This window comes from Siniperca chuatsi, linkage group LG21 (genome assembly GCF_020085105.1).
Source record: "Siniperca chuatsi isolate FFG_IHB_CAS linkage group LG21, ASM2008510v1, whole genome shotgun sequence".
Lineage (NCBI taxonomy): Eukaryota > Metazoa > Chordata > Actinopteri > Centrarchiformes > Sinipercidae > Siniperca > Siniperca chuatsi.
The window spans coordinates 3,061,890-3,086,193 of NC_058062.1; the positions used below are offsets into that span (position 1 = coordinate 3,061,890).

General features: G+C 41.0%; 1 protein-coding gene across 12 annotated transcripts in view; it reads right to left on the reverse strand.

The window, feature by feature from the left end:
* LOC122869088 (RNA binding protein fox-1 homolog 3-like) overlaps positions 1-24,304 on the reverse strand; it is a 487,998-nt gene that overhangs the window by 243,870 nt on the left and 219,824 nt on the right. For 3 of the 12 annotated variants that reach the window (XM_044181683.1, XM_044181680.1, XM_044181681.1), the window contains exon 1: positions 381-553. The exons of the other annotated variants lie outside the window; for them this stretch is intronic. The gene's annotated coding sequence lies outside the window, so the exon portion shown is untranslated. Of the gene's footprint in view, positions 1-380; positions 554-24,304 lie in introns of those variants that run through there. 12 annotated transcript variants of the gene reach the window in all.

Genomic DNA, 24,304 nt, shown 5'->3' on the forward strand with positions numbered 1-24,304 from the left:
TGGATTCCATAGAAACATGATACAGATACACAGCTCTAACTATCTGCTCAGAGTGCACGCATTATGTCCATAAGATGGCGAACCAATACAACGAGAGACATAAAGTACTTGTAGGTATATTTGTTTCAACATAAACATAAAAGATGTAAGTTACGCTCCTTCCGGGGACCCGCGGGTCGCCCACGTGAGCCACTTCTAAGCTGCTGAGGTCGCGCATACAAATATACAGCTCGAAACTTTTATTAACATGCTACACATCGTTACATTCTCCACAATTCAATCGTTCAGTTCATTTTACAGAAACCATGAGCACCGAAGTATAATTCATTCAGATTTACCGGAATGGTACAGGAGAGAGATGAAAAGTGGTGACTCCCTACCTTCGAAGCGGCCATAAAGTCCAAATATGCGTCCATTATTTTCCTTTAGTCCATAAGGGTCCACCGATCAAAACAATCAAAGTTTTTTCATGAAAATGAATCCCTCTCTCTGCGGCCGAGTTGGGCTGTGAACTCTCTAGCGTCGTTACCACACGGTTGTTTCATTATTTGCTCGCTTCGGCTTGACCTACGTTTCATTATCAATCAATCAATCAATCGGTAAGTGACGTCGCGTGCCTGCTGTCCATCATGCAGTGCAGTGCAGCGGACAGCCGCGGTAGTGCTGCTTTTTTCCACAATCGGATATTAATTTGCACAATCGAATTGCCATATACATTCAGTTCAATTTTATTTATAAAGGGCCAATTCATAACAGAAGTTTTCTCATTGCACTTGTCCTATAGAGCAGGACTAGACCTTCCCCATTCTAACATTATTTACAGAGACCCAACAATTCCCACCATGAGCAAGCACTTGGCCACAGTGGCAAGGAAAAACTTGCTTTTAAGAGGCAGAAACCTCGAGCAGAACCAGACTCAGGCTGGGCGGCCATCTGCATACATGCATCTTATGATACAGCCCCGGAGTGAAGAAGTTTAATGAAGCCACGCGAGGGGCTAGTGTCTGCAGAGCGAGGTGTCAGGTGACTTCCCTCCTGGCTATATGTGCGTCTCATTGGTATGTGCTGCGCGATGAGGCCTTGGCTCTCTTCTGATTATGATGTCTGCTGAGAGCTGGGCCAGCCCAGGGTGAGAGCCAAACCGACAAGGCTGAGATGGAGGGAAGATTCAGAGAGCCTCTGTTCTCTCACCGGGGGATCCCCCACATCATTTAGCGCCTCATGCAGATCGCTGCTAGTGGCAACACAGCCCTCTGGGCCCGGGGAATTAATGTACCAAGCAATGGCAGAAGTGATTTATTAAAATAACACACCCTGATGAGAGAGAGGAGCCAGGGTTGCTCTTTCTCCACTCATCCCCACATGCCGCTGAGGGAGGAAATGGAATCATATAGGTGCTGCGGCGAGGAGAGACTGAGAGAAAGTGGACAGCCACTACACAAATTGTGCGACAGTCCTCGCTGTCATTGCTTATTTATTTACCCTCTTTCCATTTGAGTCAGGCCTTGTATTAAATTGATCCCTCCTGCCGCGTTTTGCCTTGTTGAACAAGCGCAAAGCCCCGTTAAGTGCCTGTGAAAGGCTGGTGATTGTGTTTGCGGCGCCCCGGGTGCGCCGGAGCCTTCCGCTCCCCTCTATCTCCCCCGGACAGACGGGATTAGAAGCTGGGAGAGGGGCTGAATGACCCTCTGGAGGGGACGAGAGACAGGCAGGCAGTGAGCAGCTTGATTCGGTGCTCACACACAAACACACACCAACAAAAACAAGCCCATGCATGCTCATGCACACACATTCTCTTAGTCACATGCGCACAACGTGTTCAAGGTTGAGTTTAGCTTGCCCCCAGACAGATGCGTGGCCATCCAGAGGCTCAGCCACGTGCAGAGGTAGACATGCACTTATCCATGAGCTCACACATTAGCTACTGTACAAGCAGAGAGCTACTGTATGTAGCCTCTCACTGCTGATGATATGAGAACATCTGCTGTGTTGCTAAACATCTGCTGTTCAATAGCTCAGATCTACGCTCTGATATTTTATTATTTTTTACTGTTTTTTTCATTAAGCCAATCGAGAATTGTGTAAATTCCTGCCGACATAAATGGTACCGTAGAGTGGTTGCAGAGAGATACGGAACAGTGGGGAACTTTGTACACTGAATGAAAGGAGTTGATGTGGTTCCCTACTAGAGCTGCTGATGCGTATGCACAGTCAGACATGGAGTTGTACACAGGAGGTCTCACATTTACATACATTAACATCTTAGACATTTAGCTGACACTCTTATCCAGAGTGGCTTACTATACACACAAGAGTGGAGCAATTCCAAATGACTGAATTGCAACCACTTCAAGCAGCTGACAATAAGGAGTGCAAAGGTTAAAATAAGAGTGGCTAGACCATAGAAGACAAACAGACATACATCTCAGTGTGACTGAAATCATTGTTTGTAAAAGAGATCTGGTAGGAAACGGAATATGAGCAAAGTTGATTTTTTTTGGAAGACCCCGGTAAAATCAGATACAAATGTAGCATGAATTTAGTGGGAGTCTGGAATTTGAAGTCTTCCTCCTTGAGGAAAAACGGATGCCCAGTAAAATAACTGTACTCTACATCTCAGATCCCTGAGATGCTGCAGCACAGATTTCCCAGCCTGCTCCATCTGATCAATCGAGCCCCCAGGGGATGTTACTGTACGGCTCCCCCGTCAAAGCAATAGAGCAGCACTCATTCACATAAAGGAGCACACTTTGAATCCATTCAGATCAGATGATTACGATGCTGGGCACCTTCTTCGGCGGGGCAGATAAGTGGAGAGGCTCCATTCGACATTTACATCTCATACACCTCATCAAACACCAGGTCTTTGTAGTCATGTGTTACATTTGAATAAAGCAAAGTTAGAATTTTTAAGCAGTGTGAAAATTCATCAAACCTCTCGGCCGGTGAGGCCCTTGTCTCTCCTAGCAAATAACTCTTGGTTACCTTATTCAAACTGAAAGTGGCAGGGCTCAAATCAAATCAAGTCAAATCAAATTGTGCTTGGATGAAAAAGTGAGGAGTGGGGAAGGAGAGGAAAAGGGCTTGAAAACAGTCACATTTTCTCAGGGAGTTCAAGTTCTTTCTACCCTTTAATAGCTCAGAACAGCAATTTACTAAATAATGCAGATGCATTTGCACAACGCTGGCTTTAAAGCAGTAACAGTTTTATTGAAGGCAGTCAAGTGGAGAGGAAGGTAAGGAAGCCAGTGCAGAGAATACAAAGATCAGTGAGAGCTTTGCATAGTTTTATACATGTAGCGCTCAAAATTGTGACCTTTAATTGTATAATTGTGTCACTGGATGTCTGATATAAGAAATAGGTTAAAAATACACAAGTGTTTATCCAAAGTCCCGAACAGGAAGACTACTGTAACAAAAGGAACCTTAAACTCATGCTGCAGAAACACACAGAGAGCACCAATAGAAAATATGTTGTTCAATGACAAAAGTACATTCAGTATGATGAAGGGATCCAGACAGAAAAAGAGCGGAATGGAGACAAAGGCAGATGAGGTAGGCAGACTAACAGATGCAGAGCGAGAGGCAACCTCGATTCGTACCGGGTTCATCTGCCTTCAGCTTGAACTGTCGTGGCAAAGATGAAATAAAATAACAATGGGTTACCATAGCAATAACAGTGGAGCACATAACTAAGTAGTATGAGAGATGGGGAACATCTCGGGGGGCATCCAGCTTTTATCTGTCAGTGGCAATCCTCCATCATCAAAGCTCTTCTCCACTTTCAGTGCCAAGACTGAAAGACACCAGTGGATCATTAGTCTCCAGTGAAGAAGACAGTCATTTATCCATGTGCTTTCTTCCCTCCTTTTCCACAAAAGTTGAGAGTGAAAGAGGGTTCGTGAGAGAAAAAGAGAAAAAAATATATAGAGAGAGGGAGTAATATTTTTTTCAGCAAGTCAATTTCTCTGGGCACTAACCTAGCTCCCTTTGGGCTACCTGTGCAGGTATCAAGCCTGGGGTCTGACGGGCTCCTCTCTCTGTGAAGCAGCAGCCCTTTGCAGCACATCAATACACTGAACTTTTCCTGCCGAGTACCTGAGCTCTCCTGCATGACCTGCTCCTCCTTTATCTATTCTGTTTAAAGATACCGGTTGCGGGAGAAGGAGCTTGATTACCTCTTGGGACGACCCCGCTCCTCTTTAAGTTTGCCAAGTGAAAAGTCTTCAGAAGTTTGTTGACAGATCTCTGCTGCGGCGGGAGGGAGCGATGGACATGGTAACCTTGGCTCTCCAAAGGACAAATGGAGAGTTTTGAAAAGATCAAGCATGAAGGATTTTGTTTATGGAGGAGAGGAACAGGACGGTACAGGGAACACAGGTGTGCATGGGGAATATATATATAGTACCATACACAGCTTTCTAGGATTCCTATCCTACTTATGGATGTGTGATCAAGCTAAAGCTGCGTCCCTAGAATCCCTTTCATGTTAAGATGAATTCAAATGAGAACCTAACAAGTTAAAGGAACATTTCCTCAACATGTGGAGCACAAATAAAGACTTTAAATGCGTTAAACTTGTAAGCTTGCATTTCATAAATACAGGCATAACGTGTTCCTGTACAGTCAAACAAGGTCTGTTGATGATATAGGAATATTTTTCAGAATCTGTGCATACTGTATGTGAAAGCTTATGTTAATATTTTTCTAAAGCAAAGAAAAAACTGCATTCAGGCAATTCAGGGATTTGGCCAATTCAGCATTCAGGCAATTCAACATCGAGGGTGCAGCGTATTTGGCCAAGGTGATGAATATACTGTTTATATGAAATTCTTTGACAATACTTTTCAAAAGCAAACGGGAATGCATAAAGCACCTGTTAACAAGTGAACAATTTGAAGTTTGAGCAACTGAGCGTTCAGGCAATTTGGTGTACATGACACTAGTCAAGCCTGTTTAAGGGTATAGGAATGCTTTTCACAGTCTGTACAGACTGTTTGTGAAAGCCCTTCTCAATATTTCCAAAAGCAAAAAGTAAAGTAAATTAACTGTTGTGTTTGAACAATTCGGCATTGAGAGTATTTGGACAAGATAAAAAATATATTGCATACTTCGAGTCTCACAGGACAGGGATCCTTTTTATAATCCATACACACTGCTGTTTATGTGAAAGCCTTTGTCAACATTTAAAAAAAGCAAAAAATGCATAAAGCAGTTCCTAAACAGGTGAACAATTTGGCATTCAGGCAACTCAGCATAGAGACTGCAGTGTATTTGGACAAGATGATGAATATACTATACATCTAGTCAAGCCTGTATAATGGATCCATGTGTCACGGTGCGACTTCGAGGTGTTTCCTGAGGAGTGCTGTGTGTCTCCTGGCCTTTATGAGAGCCAGTTGGTTGTATAAGTGTGTGTGTGTCTGGCTTTGTAGCTGCTGGGCTCCACAGGTACACAGGCCATCGATCACACGGTGCGGCCATTATACACAGGCAGCGGTGGAGGTGGATAATGCTCCCACCGCTGCCACCGCCGGGGCCTCGACCGCTTGCGGGTCAAGCGTTTGGCTGGCCAGCGGTAATCAAGCCAACAGCGGGCTGCCTGTCTGCGTGACAGATAACGTTACTAACGCTCATCTGTGCACACGAGCACGCAAATACACTAACCCACCCACACACCAGTCTACTGGTTTGCTTCTGTGATGCAAAATGAAGCATATGCAGGAGGTAGTAAAGTTTAGGAGCAACCAACAAAATTTCACATTAAATTATGGCATCACAGAAATTGATATTAAAAAGGACAAACATGCAGTATTCTTCATGAAAAGACCAAAACCAACAATAAGTTTATTCAGCTAACAAGCATTGTCTATGTTTCCACACCCCTAATGTATCTCAACTTTGATTTTGCCCAAAAAGTATTAAGAACACAACACAACAGTTGCATTTTGGTGACATATTCCTTCAGTACAATGAAGAAAACTAGTGTCATTTGTTTTGTTTTAGCTCGCCACACTGCAGTAAATACTTATCAGCCCCCGAGCATGCTCAGTGACATCTCCTCAACACGGAGTTACTTTCAGAGATTTTGCAGAGGTGATCCAGAATAAAATGTTCTATGTTCATGATGAAGTAATGTCATTCATGTGCAAAAGTCCGGCTGTTCTGTGTGTTTTTAGTAGTTTTTGGACAAAAGAAATCTCTGTAGAATGGAGGCATTAGCTACACCAGATAGCACGATGCACACATTGTTGGTTTTGGTTTCTTCAGGGGATTTGTTTATGAAATAAAAAAAAAGACTTAAAAAACACCCACGTTATCCTTTAAAGCTGCTGTATGAATATTTCTGCAATAATACAGTAACCTCATTAACTTCAAACCAGGAAATGAGGCAGAAACAAAGAAGAGTGCTCTACCCCTAATTGTGAGACTAGCTGAAGAGTGAAGATTCAAAACAGGTGAGTTAAATATAAAACTGTCTCTTAAACAGCGGTGAGCTCTCAGAGAGTCAGAGCTGGGCTCACCAGTGATGGCTCCACCTGTTCAACACCTCCGCCCTCACCACTCAAAAAGACATTGAAGTGTGCATTTACTGATACGAAGGTTTTGCGTTACAAAAAAAATCTAAATTATCAGTTACATCCAGCTTCTATTTGTTGTTGTCAACATGCAGAACATGCAGAACTGACCCCAGAAAAAATACGTGTCGCCCAATAACACAAAAGAATGCAAATAGCAGGTAAAGACAATGACACACTTTGTTTTAAGTTTAACTTAAGCCAGACTATATTTGCTAGATTTCTAATTTGCTGTAGTAGTCAACGTTCATGCAAGCTGTCACATCGCCGTCTACTCATCGTAACAACACATCAACAACACATCTGTTGTTTGAGCTTCCAAATGGCAGGTGGAAGACCGAGCGAAAGGAAGCAAGTGAGACACAGACGGGGAAGGAGACAGAAAAAGAGGAGACAGAAATAGAGGAAAGCAGATAAAGAGAGGGGAGAGGATGCGGTGAGGAAGCAGAGCGTAGTAGAGCCGGCCGTTGGGACTGTGAGGAATGAGCTGGCTGTGCTATAGGAGGCCTTAATGAGCATTCTCTCTAAACCCTGGAGAGTCTCTCTGCAGCTCTCACCCAATCTCTGTCTTTTCTCACAGCCAACGAGGTACAGACACACAAAGCTGGTTGCATGATGCCGCATGCACAGATTCATACAGAACATAAAGAAAGGCCGACGCACACTCAAACACGCACACGCACACAATCACTATTCAGTGGCGAGTCTGACTTTGTCCAGTTATAATTCACTGTCACCTCTGCAGGGCACACAGCCGTCTAAATCCTCGCTCATAATGAAACAACATTAACAGGCTACATGACACAGTTCTCTCTGCTACTGCAGACAACACTAATATCTTGCTCTATTTCAATTCCATTGCATTAAATTGGTACAGTGTGGATCCTAACAAACCAATAAACACCTCTGAAGCAAAGGGAGAAGTGTAGCAGCCATGCTCAGATAATGGTCACTTTATGCATTAGCAAAACACCTGTAGTAATAATAGCTTTCTACTGTAGGTCCGTTTTTTTTTCTCTGTGCAGACTAATGTGCCCTTGATTCTCTCTCACTTATCACTCCTCCCAGCTGTAGTTATGGATGGAGGGGCACGACTGAGGTACCCTTGTAAGCGTCTGTGTGTTCAAGCCTAGGGTTTTATCCCCGCCCCCTGAAAACAGCCCCTTTATTTTTCCCCGGGAAATGGCTGAATGACAAGGTATCCGGTGATCCTGAATTATGACTTGACGCGTGCGGGCTTGAAAAATGGAAAAATGATGAACAACAGGACAAAAAAATCCAGAGGGAACAAATTGCAGCGGTGACGGGGACAGCTGTAAATCTGGTTCTGGGACAGGGAAGGAGATGCGGCAGGAACACGACCACAGGAGCATGTAGGTGTATCTATTGTGTTTGTTTTCTATCTTAGTGTGTGCATAGGTATCTGCAGAGGATGAAGAGATGGCCATCTTTATTTAACAAAGTGATTAGACCTCTCCGTTGCCTATCAATTCCAGCCCTGAGTGGCTATGAGGCTGCTGCCCCTGAGCTGGCCAGACCTTAGAAACCATCGAGAGCCTCTGAACGACTCACTCTCATTAACTATTAACCAGCAACTCGGGCCTTAAATCATCTCGGTGATCCCCAGCCTGCTGACCCTGCTGTGGATGGTGGAGGCAGCGGCGGAGCTGTGTTTCATCAGAGCTAGCCCACCGGACACCCTGCTGATTTAATGGCCTACAATTACACTGCTTCTGACACAATATACGGCAAACATTTATAGATTTCCCTCCCACCAACTCCACAGCCACCAACGCCGATACATTTTTATTTCCCCCACCAACCTGCTTGACAACCGGAGTGTTAGTATGACTAAAGTACATGTTGTGAATTCAGCTTTGCATTGACCTAGAGCCCAGCGCATATGGTAAATGCTGTATTGCCTGAGGCTACAGCACCATGTATACAGCGCATATGAACGTACCATACAGTAGGCCATCCCTATACTCATAATGCAGCTGTTTATTATTTATTTTAAACCATGCTGGAGGAGGACTGAAGATTAGGAGGACTAGCTGCCCGCTAGTTGTGTTAAAGAACTGATGTAATGAGGAACTAGCCGTCAAGGTGGAACCATATGGCTGGCCTGCTATTTATGTATATCTGGTCTGATTAAGTCAGGTCTGGAGGCCCCAGAGTACAGCGGTTCGTTGATGGTGACTGGAATGGGCTACTAGGACGCCACCGAGCCCAATCAAGCGCGACGGGAAAAAAATTAGACAACAGTCCCCCGAGAACCGTGCCTTGTTTTTGTTCCTTCGTTAAAGAAGACATACTAATGTGCATCTTACTATAAGTGGATCACAACTGAGATGCACGGAGCTCTGGGTCGTCATCAATCATACCCTTGATGTCTATTGATTCTGTCCAGACTCATAACGACATCCGAGAGTCGCCTTGCCTCCAACATATGCCCTTTCGTTGGTGTTGTTGGGGATCCAGAGATGTTTGATGCTCAGAGAAACGTGGTGAGAGACTCAGTGGCTGGTGCAAACCTCAAATCTACCAACCTCTTTTTTAATTGAGCCAATGCATGCAAAGAAATAGTCGAGAATGTGATACTGTATTAATTACCATGTGTATTTTTATTTTTACAAAGCCATAGACCTGAAAGACTGTGGGGCATCCTTTACAAGCACATTCATATTTTCTTTTATCCAGGTTGGAATATCAAACATTTTATAACTTGTTTTTTTCCAGCGGTTTTTACCTGTTGTACCATCTTGCTTTGTCCATAACATTGTCCATTTCATGAGGTCTAGTTTTTTGTTTTTATTGGGGCTTTTCTAGCTTCTATTCTCATTCTTCTATTGTATCATCACACTGTTTGATTTAATGTGTTTTAGTTTCTTTTATCCTGTACAGTACCTTTAAATATGTTCTGAAAAGTGCATAAATATCACATTTCCATATTTTTTTAATCAATCTGCACTTTCTACTGCATTACTATACAATAACATAACTTAAAACAAAAAAAACCAGCAGATAAGAGTTTGTATCTTGAAACATGTTTGATAACCAACAAAATGTACCTGTATTTAGCCAGTGACTGATGTTAATTTCTTACCCCTGAAACATCCCTAACCCCTGAAACACACAAACGCACACACAACCCACTGTCCTCTAACTATACTAATCTTGTCATGTCACCGGCTTTTCTTTGAAGGTCATCTCATTTAAATGAATGTCTCCTGGGGTGAGACAGCAGACTGGAGTTTTGCTTATCCGCAGCATTCCTTGGAGAGGGAAGGGAGGCAGAAAGAAGAAATAATCAGCCTGATAATCAGACTTTCGTTTTGACTTCATTATTCCGTCTGACATGATGTTCATATTTGATGTTTTCTGTTTCAGAGGGTTTGTTATTTTGCCAAAACCAATCAGTGATTGATATATCTGTCGCACTGATGTTATTTTCAGTCAACACAGAAGCTGTGGTGGCAGTTGCGAGGAGCAGTTAACTTAACATTTGTCAGTCAAAATGTCTGCTATGAAAAAGGCCTAAGAGCACAAGACCAAACCTATTCAAATTGCTGAAAAGCAGAGATGTGGACAATAGTTCAGAGGCTGGAAGCTGGCTAAGAAATAATCTCATTAGTTGAGGAAAAAAATCATAGAGGCAGAAGCCAAAACCTTCACTTTAAAAAAACCCCAAAACTCTTATACCCAGATGAAAATGTAGAAAGAGAGAAGATAATATAATGAAGCAGTTTTATATTTTTAGCACTTTAGTAAAATGCATTGAGTAAAAATGGTGGTTATTAGGCTTTGCCCATTAAAGTTTACCTCAACTAGTGTTTTTATTCCTGCCTGTAGAGCATTTCTGCCTTTGAGAAATATATTTTTTTTGGCAGTAGATTATTTTGCAGGTAGAAAAAGGAATCTATCACATTGCTTTTGAGTAAGTACAGCAGAAGGGGGCTTATCAGAAAAAAGTGAGGCTGCTTTCTGTCAGAAGAATAACAATCTCGGTAACTTAGGAGTAATGCTAAATTCTGACAAAAAGTGACAGTGACCTCTCTTAGCTGGGTTTAGCTCTGTCACACTGTGGAAAAGCCTCAGTAAGAGTCAATGATTCAGACCGGGATCCAGGTGGGAGGGAACCTGCTGGGTAAAACCGGCCTGTAGGAGTTGGCCTCCAGGCATGTAGGAGGCCTTTGTGCCAAACACAAGGCCTGAATCCACCACACCACCGCACAGTGACAGAAAGAGTGCAAGAGATGAGATACCAGGCCTGTCCTCCTACTCTGTACTTTCTGAGATGAGTGTGTTCTTACACGTTCTATGAGGTGGTGTATATATATATATATATATATATATATATGTATACTGTATATGTCTACTGTAAACGGTGTGTCCCAGTGCAAATACACTATGTGTATATGTTGTATAATATTACTTTGTGCTTTGTTTGCTCGCTCGCTGGGTTTTGTTTGGTGGGCAGTGTGGATGTTTTGGGAGCAGAGCGGTGCGGAGGCGACCACAGCGTTCTCCACGACTCAGGGCTGGCCTTTGGACCAGGCGTGCAGTGTAGGCCTGCTGACAGTCATGGGACGGATGCACTTCACAGCTCCCTGTGACCCCCCCCCACACACACACACACACACACACACACACACACACACACACACACACACACATATAGTAGAAGTGAGCTCAATTTGGCCCCTTGATTTAGCACTGTAGGTGGCAAAAGTCAGAAGACAGGAATCTAAAAGGGATAGAAAACGGCCTGACTTGTTTTCTGCCTCACAGTTATTTTTTAATTTCACAAACCCTTGAGCGACATCGGGTATGAAACCTTGTTTAGACTTCTTGTATGCAAATGTCAATACCGGTGCCAATGTGATACTTGAGTTTCAGCACAATACCAAAATCCCCTTCTTCAATATTTTACTTGCAGTAAAATTCACTACCAAACTAAACCTAACTTCTCAAATACATCAGGATCTAATGCTGTCTTAACACATGCAGCCATACAACTAACCAAAACACAAGGAAGAAATATTTAATGCTTTAGGTACTTGACAGTTTTTGATTTTTTTGGTGCTATGGGCACATTTTGGTAGGTGTTCAAAAGATGCTGAGTTTTTTTTTTTTGGTAAACACAACAATTTAAAACAATGAGCAAATACATTGTTTACTGAGTTACTGTTTGTTTTCCTCCAAAGTCATTTTGAAGGAAGATGCAGAAATTTAAGGATTCAATTCATACACTGCGGTCTTCATATTGTGCTGTCTGGAAAGTTAAAACAAAAGGTTCCATCTCTGAGATGCATCAAGTTAACAGCCTTGTGGGCTGTGTTAAGTTTGGATTTATTAGATTATTAGATCTAACTGACAGCAGAAAATGTTATAATGTTGGAGCTTGACCTAACGTATGTTGACTAGAAGATGCATTTTTTAATGAAAGTCTTGTTTCAAAAATGACTTATGATTTACACAATGTTATTATTTACACATAAGGTCAGATGGGGTTTCCTGACAGCAGAAATGGCTTTGTTTCCACAAGGGATCAATTTGGCCTGATAAGGTTGCCGCAGCTTTTATTTGATTTTGTTCTACTCATTTAGGCTAATAATCATTTTCTTCCTATTCAGTCAGTGCTGTTTTACTATAAAACACTGCATGTTAACCGTGCTGATAATAAGTAAAGGGTTGGTTTTGATTTGTACACTGGTTTTGAAGGGGTTAGAAATGGCATGACTCACTGGTTTGTTGATTTATTGTCAGAATTGTTTAACTTTTTTCTCTTCTGTTTGTATTTTGTGAGTCATTAAAGTATATTTAAAAAAGGTTGCCGCGGACAGCTCATATTCTGTGCAATTTATCTGAATATTGGTACAATTTACATTTTACAAGATTTTCTGCATTCACTTTTTGTCTCAGTATATTCTACTGCTTTTTGTTTCCCATAAGTTTCATTCATAAATTTTACCATCAGTTGCAATTTTTCATAACCCCAATTTGTTATATTCTTGATTTCACTATTTCCTGCTGTAAAAATGCAATTTCTTTATGGTATCATTACAGTTTCATGATTACTATTCTTCCATTTTTTGGGTTTGTCAGAGTGGAAAAGCCTCTGAAACAGAACTCTGGTGTAAGCATACTTGAACTCTCCATTCAAGTGTGCAGTACAGAATTAGACATTGCACTGCAGCACAATACTACATCACAACAAAGGACTTAAAGTAATAGGCTCCTTCTTGCCTTTCACAAGCCTGAAGCTTCCGGGTGTGTTTAGTGTTAAGCACTTAATTGACATACTCAGCTCTGGTTGGACAGTTATTTTCTCCCGTGGTGCACAAGGACATAGTTCATTTCTCGAGCGAGGTGTTTCCATGCGTCATTTTCAAGTCCCAGGAGCTCATTAAATTTATATTGTAGCGAATGGGGAAGCCGTTTACCTTGACGATCGGCTTTTCCCGCATTTGTTTGGAGTGCTTTTTACATAGTTGAGCTGGAGATAACAGTTCAGCAGCTAACAGCTGTGCTTGTGCTTCTCAAGGAAATCAAAACAGGTGTGATTGGTTGTCTCTGAGTTGATGCTCTCGCACGTCAGAGGAAATTTGCATAAAGCTGAACCTTTCTGATGTTGCACCGCTTTTGAATCTTGCATCAGTGGGGCGGCTCTAGAATGCTATTTGGAGGTTCCATTCACAATGAAAGGCAGCTTGTCGGGCCTCTAGTTTGAGTCCATATGTGTGAAAGGGGGATTAAAGTTTTCTACATACAAGATTTAGTTCTCTACACACAAAAAATACACAGTTTTTGTGAAATCAATTTAAAAAGACATACTGGGATCGTTTTGGGTTAAAGGATTTCCATAAAAAGCCACTACTGTATTGATCATTACCTTAAGGATATTATCACACCGCTTCATATACATCATAATTGGTTATGATGACCAGGCATTATGAGATTTTTGAATGACAACCAGCTGGGTCTGGGTTTCAAACCTGAAAAAGTTCACTGACCATTTGAGCCAATAAGAAAACAGAAAAAGCACATCTGCTATTAAGAATGCACCAACTTTCTCTATCACCTGACATGGGCCTATTAAATATATTGCAGTGGTGCAGCCATGACAACACACACACAAACAGCCTGGCAGAACAGCTTGAACTGCCTCCCTACCCTTCTCTTCTCTTCTCTCTGACAGCTGGCCTGAAATGACAATTTTAAAGCCTAAATGTTCAAGGTTTGGAAAATCACTTAAATCTGATCACCTATCGGCTGCAAGTCACCACACAGAAAATTTTATCGGCCAGGGAGAGTGAGAAAAGAAGTAAAAATACATCTAGTGCAAATATTTTGACAAATGTAATGATTAATGGAAGTTAACTGGTGGACGGGAGTGCTGTTGCCTGCTGCTGTCTTTTTTAGAGGGATTTTTTTTCCAAAGATATTAACACTATCCATCACTTATGTGTCACCATTACTCATGCATGATCCATCAATCAGATTAGCTATCATACAGCTTCTATAATTATGTTTACTGATGGTGCTCCCAACAGAAGAAATATGTATTACTATACTTTATCAAAGGTGTTAAGTAACTACAGATGCTGAAAAAAAGATCTGCTTAGATGGTGGTGGCCAACTGAGTTTATATTGTGGACACTTTTATACTGATTTTAGTTGCTTGACAAGGATCACTGTCATCAGTTACCAACAAACTGACATCAAAACATCTAGGACCGGCAATGGCGCTCAAAAGCCACTTCAGACCGTCAGACAGGGGTCCAATCAGCGCTGGCACCAGGCACAATTAATTGGACAGGCGTTTGACTTCTCCAGGCTGCCCCTGCCAGTCAAGGTTATTTCTTTTTTGTTTGTTTTCTTTGTATTGTTTTTCATTTCGTCCTTCCTCAGTAGCCAAAAGCTGCAGAATAGCTGCATGCCTTGTAGGTCTTTTCATTAAAAGACTATATTTATCGGGCGGCTGTGGCTTAGAGGTAGACCGGGTCGTCCACTAATCGGAAAATCTGCGGTTCGATCCCAGCTGCACCCAGTCCACATGTCGAAGTGTTCTTGGGCAAAATACTGAACCCCAAAATATGTGAGTGTGTGCATGATTAGTTCCTTTGTTCTAAGCAATTAGCACCTGCCATCAGTGTGTGAATGACATAGTGTAAAGCGCCTTGAGTGGTCGGAGGACTAGAAAGGTGCTATATAGGTACAGTCCATTTACCATATTTAATGATGTGGCTATTTTTATTTTACAAATTTTGAGACAAGTTGCAGTGTTTATTTGATGGCCTTTGTGGGGTCATGTTATCTGAAATCTTGTTGCTGGATCTGATTCTTCACATATTTTTTAGACAAAAAAAAAGTAAATATGATGAAACTAAAACCGCCTCTCGTTTCAGCAGTTCTAGCTTGCCATAAGGCAACTTTGTCTACTAAAAATTGTGTTTATATAAAACTAATCTAAAACAGCCACTATGTTTTGTAATAAACTTAATGCCATCCTGAATAAGTTTTATATTTATTATGTTTTTATGGGTTAGGGAAAGATTGTTGTCATCTTGGTTAAATGTTTATTTTTTCAATATTTGACCAAAACCCCATTTTGCCTAACTTTAACCAAAGTGTTTTCCTAGCCTAAACCAACCACATGTGAGACGATGCGCTGTCAAAGTCCTGTGCCTCATACACCCACCGTCCACCCATCCAAAACATATTCATTAGTATATAAATGTATTTTTTTTAGGAGAGCAGGGTTGCCATAAAGGACAAGATATTTTGTGATACTTTAGTGTTTTCTCTACCATATCTTGGATCAGCACCCACTAATCTTCGTCGACAATCAGGCACACTGCTGACAGCAAACTCAGTTTTCTCATCTGCTCACTCAGAGCTGCAGTTTTTGAGTTTTGATATTCAGAAGGTATTAAGATTCAACAGACAGCCTCAAAGTTTCTGCCAATGCATATACGATGTAAATACAACATTTTCTATTACTGCTTATCAATTAAACCTTTCTACTGGCTAACCAGTGTAAGCAGTGTGAAAAAACAAAGATGAACGAACAGGGTCTTGCTAGGCAGAGACACTGCTTTTAAAAGTTGTGTTTTTTAGAATGATAAACAAAATTAGCTTTAATAAGCTTACCAAAGTCCCTGCAAATTAATATAGTGATTTCAGGTGACATATCATCTGCAGGAGCAATAGTGGTGTTCCACAGCTCTTCCACAGTGCCTCCCCAGCAACAGCAACTAAAATGTCTTTCTTCTTGTTCTTGTAGCTGAATTCAATGCTTGAAAATTGGCATGTGAACAGAAAATAGCAAAGTCATTGTTTTAGAGTACACCCATATCTGGTGTCAAGTATGAAAAGTTGTAATTGTGCTGGTGGTCTGATGAAAAGTTAAGTTTGCACACAGTGCACTGCAGTCCACATGTTGGGAAGGCAGCTGTTTGTAGCAACAGCTGAGTGGGGCAGGTGGTATTTTAGTCAGAAAACACTTTGAAACAGTTGACTGGTCGGAGTGAGGATGTCACCGACTGGCGAGATATCAGCCTGTTCCACAACTCATTAGTCAAGGTACAGAGACCAGCCAAACAGCTGTGGAACATTTTAATTCCAGCCCCAAATCAGCAGCTTGGACCTGAGCTGCTGCTTCCAATGACCTCCTGCCTGCTTCTGCTACCAAAAAATAACACTCATACAAACATGACTGCTCATACAGTGAATATTTCTTCTCCCCCCCGCACCTCCCTCATTCCAGCAGCTACTTCCAGAGCCCAAGGCCACGGTGTTGATATTGCTTACCCAAGTCTCAATGAGCTAATTAAGGGGGCTGTTTCTAAAGTGCTCTTGCGTTTTGTTTATTTGTGTATCACCGGAGCCCCACAAATTACACAGACCAAAGGCTTGTCTGAACTTTTAATCTAATCACGCCTACCGCAAGCCACCGTTTCCTGGTGTCAGTTTGCCTTAATGAGGCCTGGTCTGAGCCGTGGCCATTAGTGGAGCTCAGTAGTGGAACAGTACCGCGACGAGACAGACTCGGCACAATGCTGCCACAGAGCCTAATCCCCGGTTGCTCCCTGTGGACCTGCAGCCATGAAGCAAGTTGTAAAACCCCCAGCTTTACAGAACATGGATGACATCTGAAAACATACAGTATCTGGGTGGCAAATTAAAGAGCTGAATGCATTAAAAACAGCACTTAAATGACATAAAAATGACTGCCAGGTGCGGCATGAATAGATTATTGAACCATTTTCCTGTGACATAAGCACCCAGGCATAATGCTGGGTTCAGGCGGTGTCAGTTAGTTGTTGAGTGCACAAACTTTCATGTATAATAGGCATATTAATGCAGGTGTGTTTATCATCATTGACAACATGACGGTTTAATGCCACTTACCTTTTATATCAGCTTGCATTCTCTGAACTAGCAGTATTTTGCCTTAGACAGTTGCACTAACATCCCCATTAGAACAATAATCATGTGGAGAAGGTCTCTACACCATTCATTTTCCATGTAACTTTCATTAATTCAAATTCTGAGAGAATTTAGTGCACTTTCCCATTTCCAATTTGAAGTGCTTTGAATTCTGCTCACTGCACCCGTTTCTGTGTCATCAGCCCACTCAGAGCCTGAATAATTCATAACAATATTTATTAGCACTCTGAGGTACAATTAGATGAATTGGGATTAAGAATCGGCTTGTCTGTGGAAGAGAAAGTAGAACAGCTCTGCCGATGGATTTGGGCAGGCGTAGCTCTAAAACATTATCAAAATAAAGCCAAGCGGATTAATTCCCTTTCTCTACTGTTTTTTTTCTCCCTCTTGTGTTTAAATTAACATACTTAATATTCCATCTGCAAGAGAAAATCAGAGATGACAAGTTAAAACAAGGGCTGTACAGGGGCCTCACATTTTTACTTAATCTCCAATTCTGAGAGTAACATACATTTTTTACTAAAATCCTTATAAAAAAAGACTGACCTATCTTTTCATTTGAGACTATAATTTTATATTTCTTCACCAACTGACCTCAGGAAACAGCTTAATACTAATATGTTTTTACTATTTCTGCAGAAGAACTCATATTTATGACTTAAAGCATGCTTTAAAAAATTCTACAGACATTTTATTTTTGAGAGTTTTATGTTGTGATAATTCATAGTTAACAGTGTTAATTTTGGCACATGATTTTGTTTTAGTATTCATCTTTTGATGAAAAAGTATATTAGTTTCAGCCACAATTTAGTCATTTTATTATTGTTAGTTTTGCTTATTCCTAGTTTTAGTCAACAAAAACTTGACAAGTTGAGATTTGAGATAAATAAAACTGCGTTTGCACACTTGCTCACTAAAATACTGATCACTGTTTGGGTTTGGGTGCTTATAGAGCAAGATTTAGATTGTTGATAGCCAACATTAATCATGCACTCATTCCTACCAATAGCTTAAAAACACCGACTGACAATAATGTTAACATTACCTCCACGTGCACAGCCCACAGCCCTCATGTTGTTATGTTAACATTAGTTTACCTTTTATAAATGCTGACGTGATGGCCTGCATGTTTTCGTGGTTTGTCTCAGCTGCTTTGTTGCTGGAATTGTGGATGCATTTAGCCATAAAGGTTAGTTTTTCCTTCCATGAACCACTAACAATAGCTAACATTACTTGCAGATACATAATATTACTAAAAAACAAAATGCTACTCAATAGTGCAACAGGTCAAGCAGCTTTTACATTTTTGGGCAGCAGAGGATGCTGTTTTCTGAGTCGTGATTATATAGTGTGTGATTCGTCATATGGATTGTTGAAAAAGATTGCATTAAAACAACATTTAAAAACATTAATTTGTCCCTTTGTCTGTCTTTTTACATTTGTTGACAAACATTTTAATATATTTAGTCATAGTTTCCATTTTCAAATGTTACTTTGTATTTAGTCTTGCTTTCACTGAGGAAAAAAAAAGCCATCAATGAATTTTCTGTCATTGTTTTCATTGATAAAAATGAACACTAGTAGTTAACTAAGTAGTTTGGATTAGCAAAAGCAAAAGGATCTTGATAAGGAAATGTGTGTAACAGTACTCAGCATAAATCTGTGTTTATGTAAATTGATCTACCTCTGTGACAATGTAATTCTAAGAACTGCTCTGAGAAAATAAAAGAAATTCACGCTATAGCTCTCTGATTACCTGAGTGACCTCCACCATCCCTAGGTCACATCAGCGTCCACATCACTGGCGTGAGTAATTTCCAGCAGTAACTAATTGTAAAAATGCAGTGTTTTCGACTGTGGCGGAAATGTATAATATATGAATTATAGCTTCAACTCTAAACTCATTATCTCGACATACACAAATAGAAAATGAAGCTGTGACAAACTTAATCATGCTGTATGGGAGAGAGGATTGGAGGTTTCTATGAAAAATGTTGACCTTAACGCATGACCCATCTACTCAGCTCACTTGTTTTTTTTTCTTCTTTTTTCCCTCATCCCCAATTAAAGGAGCTTCCGTCTGCCCGTCTCTGTAATGGATGAAGCCAGCAGTTCTTGAACTCTGCGTTAATTAAACATAAGTGCACGTCTCACTATATATTATAGTTGTTCACATTCCCTCCTCTAGCCAGATGATATCCTTAACTCCTCTGGGTCATCACGTCTACCCATGTCGTCACAAGCAAGGACTAATCTCTAAGTTTTTGTTACAAAAAATAAACATTTTAAGGATATACCTGGAAGTTCTTATACAACACTCTAAGCTCAGCTGAGGCAAGGGCCAATTTATTTGATGTGTGTGTGTGTGTGTGTGTGTGTGTGCGTGTGTGTGTGTAGGCAACAAGCTGACTGTGCTGTCAATTAAAAATCCTCCCACACATCTAGGGAGTTCAGCTCATTAGGATTCATCCAAAGCTAACTTTTATGCTTTATTTTAGAAATTTTAGGTATTGACCTGTGTGTGTGTAGACAAAATATAGGTGTATAAGTAACTGATGCATACGGACGGGCTTACAAAGCTATGTATACTGAATATGTCGACTCAATGTGTGCGTGAGTTGAGCATATGTCCTGAAGCATGCAGTGACTAAACTCAACTTTTGGCTCACCTGCCGGCAGCTGGTAAATTCTAAACAAATACAGCTGGTAACAGTCGGTTATCACAGCATGACAAAGAGTGCGCTGGCTTTCCTGACCGCCCTGAAAATCACTGTGGGTACTATTTCTGTTGTTATCTCAAAACAACAGAGGATCAAATGGCTCTACTGTCTTCCAATGAAAACATAAAAAGTGGCTTTGTAGATTTCTTTAAATACACATTTCTGATCAGTCTGAAAAATTAACATGTCATGACTTCAGTTTTTCAGCGTTGCCCTTACCCCTATGTAAAATCATGTCATTCTTACTTGCAGGTCATGAGTGTAATTTTTTTAATGAGTTTTGCTAATTAATCAAACGTCCAAAATGGTGGCTAAAGAATTACAGGGTTAAGTTTCAGGTTTCAAAGTCAAGAGACATTTCTACCTAGATTCACACCTCTAAGACTAACTCCATTTTCAAACCTTAAAGGTATCTATAGGTAGAACTTGTTTTAATTTTAGAGTCAAATAATGTATTTATTGCATGTGTGTTTCTCTCCTAAGAAAGTATCAAAATGTTTAAATAGTTGTCACAAGGGCTACCCTTTTGGCCTGGTTTCAGACCTCTGAATTGTTGTATGTGGGAATGAGAATGGGACATCTTCCTTTTGTGCAAGAGCTGGAATAATAGCGACAGAAAGTGTAGATGAGATCCACAATATGACATATACAGGTCGTTAAGCTAACTGCTCCTAGCAATCTCTACTGCAGCTACAGTGTCACATTAACTGATGTTAACGGAAAGGACATGTCAGTCACTACTGATTGGTTAATTCTAGCATTTTGATTTGCCTTCACAATCAAGAACAGGAGAGTTGTGTGTACATCCAAGCACTACAAATGCTCCTACTGTCACGTCTATTCCCTGTCTATTCAAAACTGAATACGACTTTTACTTCTTGAAACGATTTAATGCCTCTCACTTCACTGCTCTATGCACAATAATACTTGGAATTTGCAATAATAGAGACTGATTTTATGATCGCAACATACAGTAACAGCTGATGCTGTCTTGGCGTAAGTAATGGACAAGAATATGTCTTTGCCATCCATTACAATAACATATTCACAGAAATGTCAGTCTTAGGTAGTTTCATCACTATTTTACTTTGATGTTACTGAGTGATAAAAAAACTAAAATGCAATTCAGTCTCCCTTGCTATTAATTTCAGTCGTGTATTGACCACTACACAGCAGAAAACTGGTCTTTTCGATCTGTTTTATGAAAAACCCAGAAGACTCCAACCTGGCCAGCATAGTCGAGGCTTCTGCAGGCCATGGAGGTACGAGGCTCTTGGTTATCAAGGGAACAGTGGTGGGTAAACACAAGATAAAGAGGCTGAGTGAGACTCTGCCATGTCTGTTTTCCCATCTTGTCAGTTAGAATGACTCAAGCCATTAAGGCAGTTACCACAACATGCTGACAACATGTTCGGATGCCACCTGGACCCAGATGTGCCTCAGCGGTGGGTAAATGGAGAGAATGATGGAGAGGAAGTTTAGGGGCCATGTCTGCGCCAGCATATGCCCCAACCTGTACGTCCTATTACTCTTCCTCTGATAGACCCTGCCTGGCTCCCAGCGAGAGACAAAGACAATAAGCCATTGTTATTCTTTATGAAGAGGACACAAAAAGCCACAATAAAAGAAAAAAAGTGGAATCACTGTGAAGTCCTTGGCAACTGTGCTGCATTTTTTCCCGAGTCGTCTTTTGATGTGTGCTGCGAATTGAAAAAGGCAAAAGGTATTGTTGACGGCTGCCCTTTCCCATGCCTGAATACCAGAGTACATATTTTCATACAGTGTCTGTGGTTCAATGAAAGTGATCACTTGGGAGGGAGGTTTTGTTTGCGCAGACAATCGCTGGTTCTGTGTAGAATAGACTGGGGACATCGGGATCATAAAGAACAGACCAGCGATGAGCATGGAGACAACAAAAGCCCCTCGCACTCTTATCCCATCTGTGGCAATACAAAAAAAACAATGGAGGATGAGCCCGATCGCTGCATCCAACTGAATCATTCGGAATATTCAACTCCATGACACTCAATCTCATCACAGATGAGACTCTCTCGCTGCCTGAGCCTCAGTGTTTCTCTCTCTCTCTCTCGTATTAAGCAGAAGGGTATCAAGCAATTACAGACCAAGGTCTCCACTCAGTTGGGGATTCTTTCATCCCATAAAGTTTTACTACAAAGACTGACAGTGACCTTCACTGGGTCAGAGAATCGGCAAAGAGGCATCCAGTGCCTATGTAAACGACACAGATTCTTTATGGAGCCTTCACAAAAGATTTAGTGGAATAACATGATTTAAATAATACTGTTGATGTTACTACCGAACACAATGTGACGCTTAAAACTAGTTCTTTACTAATGCAGGCATTTTAAAAGCCCACACTGATCAAGTGTCTTGTGCAGCCAAATTTGCAGTAAAACAATTCTGGACCAAATATGCAACTAAATAAGGGACTCTATGCATCTATATGAGCACAAATTTACTGTGATTTAAATATGTAGTACTTGATGAACGTGCTGTAAGGCAGTTTTTATTTAGCGAGCAAATGATTTAAAGATATATGGAGATATTTGGAGAGCTTCATTTAACAACTAACTGTTTATGTTGTCTATAAATGACATAAAACAGTGAAAATGCCCATTATGATTTGGCAGAGCCTAAAGTGACATCTTCAAATTCCTTGTTTTGTCTAACCAACTGTCTAAAATCTACAAAATATTTAACATACCATGATATAAAACAGAGAAATGCAGCTTCTTCACATTTGAGATGCTAGAACCTGCAAATATTTGGCATTTTTGCTTGATAAAAGACTTACATTTACGACTATCAAAACTGTTGTCAATAAATGTTTATGTTGATTGACTCATCCATTAATCGACTAATCCTTTCATTGCTAGATATTAGGATGGAACAAATAAAAATAGTGTGCAGATAGAGGTATGAGCCTCTCTATATCTCTACCTCAGTGTTCTTAATGTCATTGAGAGAGACACAGCCCCTTGTGACTGCCGTGATGCCACTGCACTTAAAAAGGGTTTAGAGCACAAATCAATCACCTTAGTCTGACAAATGAAAAGTATCACAAACTTAGACTTTTAATCTGCCAAACAATCTGGGCTAGGTCACCTCTCTGATTTGGGGAAGATTTTGTCACTTTTTCAATCTACCCCACAGGCTATCTTCATCTTTCCCCCAACACGAGGCCAGTGGGGGCTTGTTTCTCAGTGTGAGGCCACCCAGGGGAAATGTAATTCCCTTCCTCTGGTCGGTCAGGGGAGTGAGGACTAGGAGGAGGAGGAGGGATGCTGCCTGGCTCCCTGATTAGGAGCTGAGGATGTGAGTGGCTTGTTGCCGGCGTGGTTTCACACACCCCTGTGCATGTTTAAGGTGATCAGAAAGGCTGCCACAGCTCTCATGCCGCGCAACATAAAGCAAAACAAATGGCCAGCTGTGAATCACGGGTAAGGTGGAGCATGCATCAAACGCTCGCAGCCCTGCCACCGCCTCCCCACCCGCTGGTGTGGCTCACCTACCCTCCCCTGCGCCTGCCTGCAGGGCAGTGGCAGCATATGATGGAGAAGGTGGGTTAGGGAACAGGGACCCCTCTCTGTCCATTACTCATAAGTGTCCTGGTGTTTCCAATCCCCATTCACAATAGGGTTTTTGAGTGATCACACACCAAACACCATGATCACATACTGAACTGATTATAGTGCACTGTGAGGGGGGCCTGGCTGGGGGCACACTCTGCTCCCTTAACCTTTAACTGCACAGCTTCTGTTCCTTCACACTGCAGCTGGACGATGCCATTAGTGGGTAACTTGTGGATTTTTGCTTACACCTTCAGGTCAGTGTATTGGCTTTTTCAATCCTGTTCTTTTGTTCCCTGCTCCCTTCTTATTTTAAAGATGATTACAATCTTGCTGTAATTAACTTGGGTGTATGAATATTTTCATAGTTTTAGCCATCATTGCTATCGTTAATAAAAACATTGTGCATTGTTCCATCCCCTTACCTATGTCATGAGCTTTGGGTAATAATGCTGGGATTTACAATGGTTAAAGGGGGCTAACATGCGATCAATTAATTGATTGTTATTAGAATTATCAAAGATAATCATTAATAACTTTAATGAATAAAGTCCTCGGGTGGCACCACTCTTCTTAAAGAAGAGAAATCATAGCCAATTAATTGACTGAGTCTCATAATATACACTAAACTATCAATTTGGAACTCAGATTAATAATTAAATGAATAACTATAACCAGAATTACCACCAATAACTAGTAGGTTGAAGGATTTGGAGTTCAACATAGAAGAGGTTGGCAAATTACTCACTCTTGTGCAACATTAAAGAGGCCAGCATAATTCTACACAAGCATTTATTAAAGATAATAAAGTAAAACACACAATATGAAGACTAACTCTAAATACACTAAACTACAGAACAATGGGTGTGTGTGTGTGTGAGATCACAACAACAAAATCTCAATGAAAACACATCAGTTACGTCACATGTACAAAAGTTAAACTTAGCTTAGCTATATACAC